The sequence below is a fragment of the Camellia sinensis genome, chromosome 3 (assembly GCF_055761805.1).
Source record: "Camellia sinensis isolate YWXY chromosome 3, ASM5576180v1, whole genome shotgun sequence".
NCBI classification, from domain to species: domain Eukaryota; kingdom Viridiplantae; phylum Streptophyta; class Magnoliopsida; order Ericales; family Theaceae; genus Camellia; species Camellia sinensis.
Genome location: NC_138963.1, coordinates 222,689,720 through 222,697,989, shown reverse-complemented (window position 1 = coordinate 222,697,989; position 8,270 = coordinate 222,689,720).

The following is an 8,270-nucleotide window of genomic DNA, read 5'->3' as shown; positions in this document are numbered from 1 at the left end:
GAACCTAGAGGTCCGAAACACTTGGCTTCGAACGGATTCAGACGCAATCCAGAAGTCGCTCCGTTAATGAGTCCCAGAACACTTGCGGGCTCGGAGCTTTCCGGGATCTACGCACCAGAACCATGGGCTTAATGGAGTTCGAACAAAGGACCCGATCCCGAGGACGGTGATTGGAGATAAATTCACTTTTCGGTTAAACTAGCCTATACCCGGGTCGAGGTGGCACGACCCCGGGGGGTCCATGAGACTCGGCAATATTTTTTGCGGCAGGACGTCCTCTGGGACTACCCCTGACCCTTTGGGATGATTGGGGATCATTGGTTAGGTGTGGCTAAGAAGAAGGGTTCACCGAGGGATTGATCTCCACTTCGGGGTTTTCTCATCCTCGGAGAAGTCACCTCCTCGGAGAGGTCACCTCCTCGGACAAGGTAGTTAGAGAGAATATCCCCCATGTGCCTTGCACATGGGCTCCATCCTACATCATGAGGTGTCTATAAATAGCACCCACCCATAGCTTTACAAGGGATGGATTTTGGAAATTTTTAACTCTTGGGAAAGAACTAATTTCCCTTCTCCATTATCAACCTTGAGAGTGAAAGTGGGAGATCCATGGGAGAGCCTTGCCATTATTCTATTCTCTAGCCATTTTGCCTTCTTCTTCACCCAATCTCTTATCTCCATCATCTCCTTTGTTGTTGTGTTCCTAAGTTGGGATTATTGAAGAATCTAAGCCTCTCATCATGTTCTAGAGAATTCGAAGTTGTTCTTCAAGGATCTTCGAAGATCTTCGAATTTTCCAACTCTTTTCCTTGAACCCTCTCCTACAAAATCATACTAAGCATAAAACAAAAAATAAAAAAGAAATCTAGTAAAAAAAATTTTATCCTTGTAGTAGAAGAAAATATTGTTTCAATTGAAATACAGTACAATTTGGGTATACGTATATACTAGGTACGTTTGTGTACGCTAAAAATCAAGAAAAATAATTTTGAATACGTGTTTCGTGTGCTCGGTATGTATATAGAAATATCATACAAAATATCATACATCGTACTCAGTACGGCATATTTTTTGAAATGTCCATACTTCGTAGAGATGAACCTTATTATGGATGGGCAGATGTGGTGGGCAATTAAAGCCAGTTGCTATCCATCGAATCTTGGGAGAGGTCACCTACCGAGATATTGATTTTGGGTCATCTTCACAGCAACCACCACCACCACCACTACCAGCAGATGATGTCCTGCCAAATATGCTTTCTCCCTCTTCACAATGAAAAATTCAATATTTACACTTGAATTTTGTTAATGGGGAGTTTAAAATAATATTATTGAAATCAAATTGAAATGGATCCCTCTTATAACATTCTGTGACAAACCAACCATTGGTTTCAATTTTATTCATTCTTAAGTTTTTTTTTTTTTTTTTAATTTTTTTTGTGGCATTTCATTTATCATGTTGACAGATCAGGTTTCATGTGTGTGCATATATTGAGTAGGTTTTGGGGTGGCTGTAGCTGACCAATCAGTCATGTTAATTGGACACTACTCTTGTAGTCATATGCCCAATCTCTTTTATTTCAAATGGAAGAATTTAAGCATTTTTAATGTGTCTCGATTTGCTAAAATTGAAAATTTTATTTAACGGTGAAGGTGAATCATTATGTGGTGAAAACGAATTCACTTTGGAGATTTAAAACCTTTCATCTCATATAATTAATTGAGAAAATTATTGATTAAAAAAAGGATAAATTACAAACACCTCCCTTGAGATTTGGTGAAAATATAGATTTCCCCCTGAAGTTTGAAAAATTACATCCCGCCCCCTGAGGTTTATATTTTCATAACAAATTATCCCCTGAGGTTTTTATTTTCATATAGATTCCTCCTTAATTTCTCCTAATTTGTTATGAAAATTTGACTCTCAGGGGGTAATTTGTAATTTCTCAAACCTCATGGGGGAATTTGTATTTTTACCAAACCTCGAGGGGGTTGTTTGTAATTTGCCATTAAAAAAAAATTTGATCCACTATTAGTTGTCATATTATTATATCATTTTTATCTATATGACGTATGTGATTTGGTTATTATTGATTTTTTTGACTTTCGAAGGTTAATAATATAAATTTAAGGGTGCCAACAAGGATCAATTAATCATTACAGAATATTGATTGCTAATCAATTATCAGACGATTGTGTTATAGTTCTTTCAGCCTCAATAAAAAAGACTTTTACTGGTGGCTTGTTTAGGAGAAATTAGTAAACAATAATAAGTGAAGAACAATTTTAGAATCTGAATTTCATTAAGTAAATGAAAACTTACAATGATCTGACCCAGCTTCGTAAAGGTTCACAGCAACAAACTATTTGAAACTATTCCTAGGAAATTAAGTGCAGTACAGGAATTGAAGTGCTGGAAATGTAAAGAACTGGAAAGAAAATATTAAGTAAATGATTGGTTTCTGAATTTGAGTCTGAGTCTTTTTCTCTTTAGCCTTCTCTTTTATTTATACTCTTTAATGATAACCATCGAAGTGGTCTTCTAACCGTCGAAATACTCCACGATCTTTGGTCATGGCTTCGCTTAACTAGCTCTTACTACGCCTCTCTTGCAGTTAGGCTTTCCTTCTGAATTTGAATTTGAATTGAAGGTAACCATTAGGCTATGTCATCTCGCGCCTCTTGACTATTTAGATACCATGCAAATCCAATACTACCAATATGAACTGCCACGTGTCTGTCTTTGATTGGAAGCTTGCATTAATTCTCCAAATTACCCTTTAGGTGCCACGTGTCACTCTGCGATTGGTTTTTACAAATTATACAGGCAGCACTACCCTCCGCACTAATATATCTAATACTTAGTGATATTAGTGGACTAGTGCAATATACCCACGTTCTGGGACGTGCATGGACTCTGTATATTCCGGAAGTATAACTGCTTTTGGACAATGAAGCAGTGAACTTCATTAAATCCTTGTGCTTTGCATTTCCATTATTTGAGTAGACGAAAAGACTGGTACATCCCAAATGGCCAGTCACACCTTCTCTTACATCGATCTAGCATACGAGGAGTCTTTGGAAGATGATTGCAGGCCTTGAAAGAACCTTAACACATTTATTGACTACACTTATCCGCCTTCATTTATACAAGTTATGGAAGCTTTTGCAAATTACCAACCTTTAGACCAAGAATCTGCCAACTACAAACCTTTGGACCAAGCATTTGTAGAAATGGATCTTAGAAGCTCCTCTTCTACCCCACCACTCTCCGCATGGGACAAAGCCGCTTCTTCTTCCTTTAAGTCTACTAGCTGGGAAAGTTGGTCAAAACTTGATGAACCCTAATTAAGGAAGCGGATTCATCATCGATTTGTTTAATTCGATGATCACTTTTCTATTCCTCCTTCTACTCGGAGCTCAGTGGTTTACCCTTATGTACCCATTGATCACCAATGCAGTCTAGAGGACAACTTGCTTGTGGCATGGTATACGTCTTCCATGCCAGCGAAGATACTGTGAGCAACTCCTCATCCAGACGAAGCACAATGATATAATCCGTCATTCTTGGCTAAGAAGGCAAAACTTTGCTCTTTTGACTGGCTCGAATACGTGAATGACCCCTAATTCCCCTCTTCCTTTGGGATGGATCCCTTTGCACCTCCTCTTCCTCAGAATCCTCATTGGATGGAGGAATTAAAATTTACTCTTTTCGAGAATCAGTTTTTTCGTTCTTACCAACCTCCAGCTCTTCTAACTGCATTTGAGCGATACAAAGCTCAGTTTCTGCTTGCTGCCTTCTCTCACTTGCCTTTTAATGTTCTTGGAGACGAGATTTCTCTCAAGAACTTCCAGTGGGCCTGTGATGTTATGACTCGAGGTCATGTTCTCAACCCCATTGCCCAGGCAGAGCTTCAAGCTTTTTCGGATCAACTTCCACTCCTTCTTCATTGGTACAAAATTTCTTTGGCTACCAATGATTCTTTGGACGAAATCATAGCCAATCAAATTTAGACTCAGTACGAAGCAGAGAACCTTATTGAAGAATAAGGATTCAGCGTACTTGAATGATTTAAATATGGACAAAATGGAGCAAGGCTTGAAAGAGGCAAAGTTCGAGGTGAAAGCTGAACAACTTTTTCACCAAATAAGAGCATACCAGCTGCAACAACCTAGCTTTGATAGGATAGACAGTAGAATAAAGAAAGAACATAAGTTCATTGAACACTGCTGGGTTAAATTTAATGAACTTGTTACTTTTTCTATTCCTTATTATTATGAAATCGAATTCATAGCCAAGTAGGCCTTTCTAATGTAATTACGTATATATCAATAAAACTAAGGGTTTTCTTCCCCTATTTGGCATGATCTGGTTTTATGTTCCAATTGTATGCTTGATTGTATGGTTGATGTGACCTTGCTCCTTATTGTATTCACAAAAACTTCGAATCAACCAATTTTGCTCTGAAGCTTAACTTAAATATTTTCAAAGTGTGAAATTTTCTCTTAAGAACGATAATCTTTGTCCTAAGTTTTACATTCCAATTACATGGTTAACATAACCTGTATAACTAATAGCTTCGAATTAACCATTTTTGCTTCGAAATACAGTCTACGTGTTTTGAAGTATGAAAATTTCCCTTAGGAATTACACTGCTTACTCTTAAAGAGTGAGTCCTTTTGGGTTCCTTTACTACTTGGCCAAGTACTGGTTTTGTAGTGCTTACTTTTAGAATCCATAACTTTAAACAAGATAGGCATTCTAAAGATTCTTTCGAAAGACATTACCGTATAAAGATGGTTTAGGAGTATGCTTATAGAACCTTCGAAAAGAACAATCCTTAACTATTATCCTTTTTGAGGCATAAGCTTCAAAAATCTTGGGAGAAAACTGGCTTCGAAGCCAACTACAGGTTTTTGAAGCCAAGCTGAACATTTAAAAATATACCTCCCTCCCACAACTTACTCCTGAAAGAGACTCTATGATGTGGTTTTAAAACCCCTTATGTTATGAAATTAGCGTTTTAATTCCATATAAGTTAAAACCATCAAATGGTTTATTTCGGGTCTAACTGACCCGTTGAGTTGAATTGGTAATCTTTTGGACAGAAAGGTTAAAAACCTTTTTCCTTCGCGCTTTGCCTATTGCCTAAAATTTTCCTTCTCACCCCTACTGCTCTTGCCTGCAACTTTCCACTCCTCATCTACTTTCCTCTTTTAACTCTTCGATAATAGCTTCTTCATCTCTAAAAGTGCCAGTTGTTGGATGTGTAAGTCCCTCTGTGACTTTGAGGAGACTTATCAATGAAGAATGTGAGAAATATAAAGTTGGTGAACGGTGTGTTGTTGATGGACGCATCCTCATTCCTCGTCACCATGCTCAAGGAGAGTATGTGCTTGGACTTATTTTCAGGGAGGTTCCTACTCAGCTCTCTGTCTTATATCCTCGTTTGGAGAACCACTGCCTACTCTACGAGGGTGGCCTTGACTAGTGGAGCTAGAGGTTGAGCCGACCCCACCACTGCTGGCCCACAATGAGACCTGAATGAGAAGAATGGTATAATCGAGTTGTCCCCACTAGAACGTTGAACCTTCAGGAGCTCTGCTTCCTTGATGCCCTTTTACTAGCTAGGTTTTCTATCCCTGAAGACCTTTTTCTTATACCTGCTGCACTTTGTTTTTGGAATCCATCTTTCAATTTTTTCCAATTTCGATGTGGCATGATGGCCCTTACCATTCTTGATATATGCCATCTCTTAGGGTTATTCCCCATTGGCACCCCTTTTGATCCCGATTACCCTGACCTTAATGTGCCATTTTCCATCCCTCCTTTGAATTTCTCTTTTAGTGATTTTGCACATTCTGAAAACTCAAGAGAGGGCCCTGTGTTAGACAGAAAGTTTTTCCCTTTTCTTCTATATTGGCTTTGCAAATTTTTGTTCTGTACGTCTTCTCACAGGATTATGCCTGAGTTTGCTCCCCTTGCTAAGGCCCTTGATTTTGGGAAGAAAATAGCCTTAGCTCTATACGTTTTAGGCCATGTGTATAGAGCTTGCTGCCAATTTTGTGAAAAATCTTTAGATGCCAACCAAAGGGGGCCACTTTGGATATTGTAACTTTGACTCTTTGCTTATTTCACTCCTTTACACTTTAGGTGCCTGAGATTTTTGATATCAGACTCTACTTTTTATGGAGTAAAATATGCCAGAGTTTCACTTCACCATTTCACTTTTGCTTATTACTTTACTTTCTTCCACCAACTCTCAGCTTCCCATTCTTTTCAAACTTTCTTTTGTCTCTTCAAAGCTAATGTTGGCCCAGCCTGGTTGAAGACTTTCTTAGTTGACATAAATTGTTCCCAACCTCAGCATAAGGACATGTGGGCTCTAAGGGAGTTCTTTATTAGCACTTTACACCCTCAAGCTTACAAATGCATAGCAGAAGCCTACTGCTCTGCTCAATTTGCTAGGTAATTTGGGCTTACTCAGGAGATCCCTATCCCTCTCTGTAGCCAAACTAACCCCAACCTCGCTACTAGAGAGTTGAGAGTGCAAAGAACCAGGCTGGAGGAGGCAACCTCCAAATTTATTCAAGACTTGATCGAATTTCAATTCACTCCTTTCATCTAACAAGGCACTGCACTAAAGAGGTACCAGAACTGGTGGACAGCAAATATGAAGGTGCACTTGGCCATTCCCCTTCAGGATCTATTAGTAGAACTAGATTTGCCTTCTCAGGCCAAGCCTAAGGAGATTAGGCTTATCACTCGTTCTACTACTCCTGCTATCCCAGCTCCTGTTGCCTCCCTTCCTCCTCCTAGAGTCACCAGGGCTGCTTCGAAGAGAGATATGCACTTCCATCTTTCTTTTCTCTTCTCTTTATAATGCCTTGCTCATCTACTTATAGCTTCTTTTTTATGCAGGAGCTTCACAAGTAGACTCTCCTTAAAGGGCTTAAGCCCTAAGCATTCTTAAAGACAAACAGTAACAACAACAGAAGAAAAGAAAACTTGTGCTTGATCTTGAAGAGGAGGAGGTGCCTAAAGTTTCTATAGAAAAGGAATAAGAAACATTACTTAAGAGGAGGAAGAAAATAACAGTCTCCCCCTCTGATTTCATTGACGACCCTACTCATCAGGCAACTACCAAGGCAGTAGAGAGGGAGAAATCCAAGGAATCGGTGGTTTTCCAGAGATTTCAGAAAAGGAGGCCGCAACAAATAGTAAGGAATGACGCTGCTGTTGCTGATACACTTCAAAGGGAAGCTGCAATGAGGCAACAAACTGCCAAACATTATGCTCTTCACAATTCTCCAACCATTACCACCACCACTTCCGAGGCTGGTAATTTCCTTTAGTTTCTCTAGTAATTTCCTTTTTCAAGTTTTCAACAATAAAACTTACTATTGCTTCTTATTTTTTGTCATGCAGCAATAGTTACTCCACCTCCTCCTTTGACAATGGCTTCTTCTGCCTTGTCTGAAATTGAAAGGCCATTAGAGGCAGCCTTGAAAAGGAGGAAGAAAATTAACACTGAAGTGCCCTTAAGTGTAGAACACATCCAGACGGTACTTCCACTTACCAACTCTACACTTTCCATACCTTTTTTGAGGCAAGGCATCCTTATTTTTTTATGCCCGGGCTTAACTCCCTATCTACCTCATCTAACCTTTACCTCAGCCCAATTTACTCCCGTTACTGTCCTGGCTACTCCTTCATCACTTGAGAAGGCCCCAGTTGTCACCTCATCAGTGATAGCTGGTGTTCCCAGAGAAGATACTGGTAGTTTACCAATTTCTTGTCCTCTACCACCATCCAGCTCCAATCTCTCTTCCCTTGATCTGCTAGTGGCCAAGACTATAAACACTGCTAGGGACACTTCAACCCCTTTTCCAATCTCGATGCAGCCATCTCTTCTAGACCTTTCTGTACCTTCAATGTTAATGAAAGAGACGGACATTTTTGAAACCTGGCTGGCTAGCCTTTTTGACACACCTTTAACCACTTCAGCAGCCAACAGTAAAGCTGAGCCATTGGCCCTTGCTAACTCCTTCTTGAAAATTTTCGAGAGCTCTTCAATCATTAGCAGAGTTTCTTTGCCTCCATTGGATTTAGGCACCTGTTTGGAATTGCTAACATTATTTTCAAAGATCCCATTCAAAACCTTACAAAGACCTATACTTAAGAATGGTTTCCTCCAATGTTACAAAGTCATTGAGCAATCCAATATGGCTATTTCAAGCCACTTGTCCCAGGCAGCTACTACCATAGAT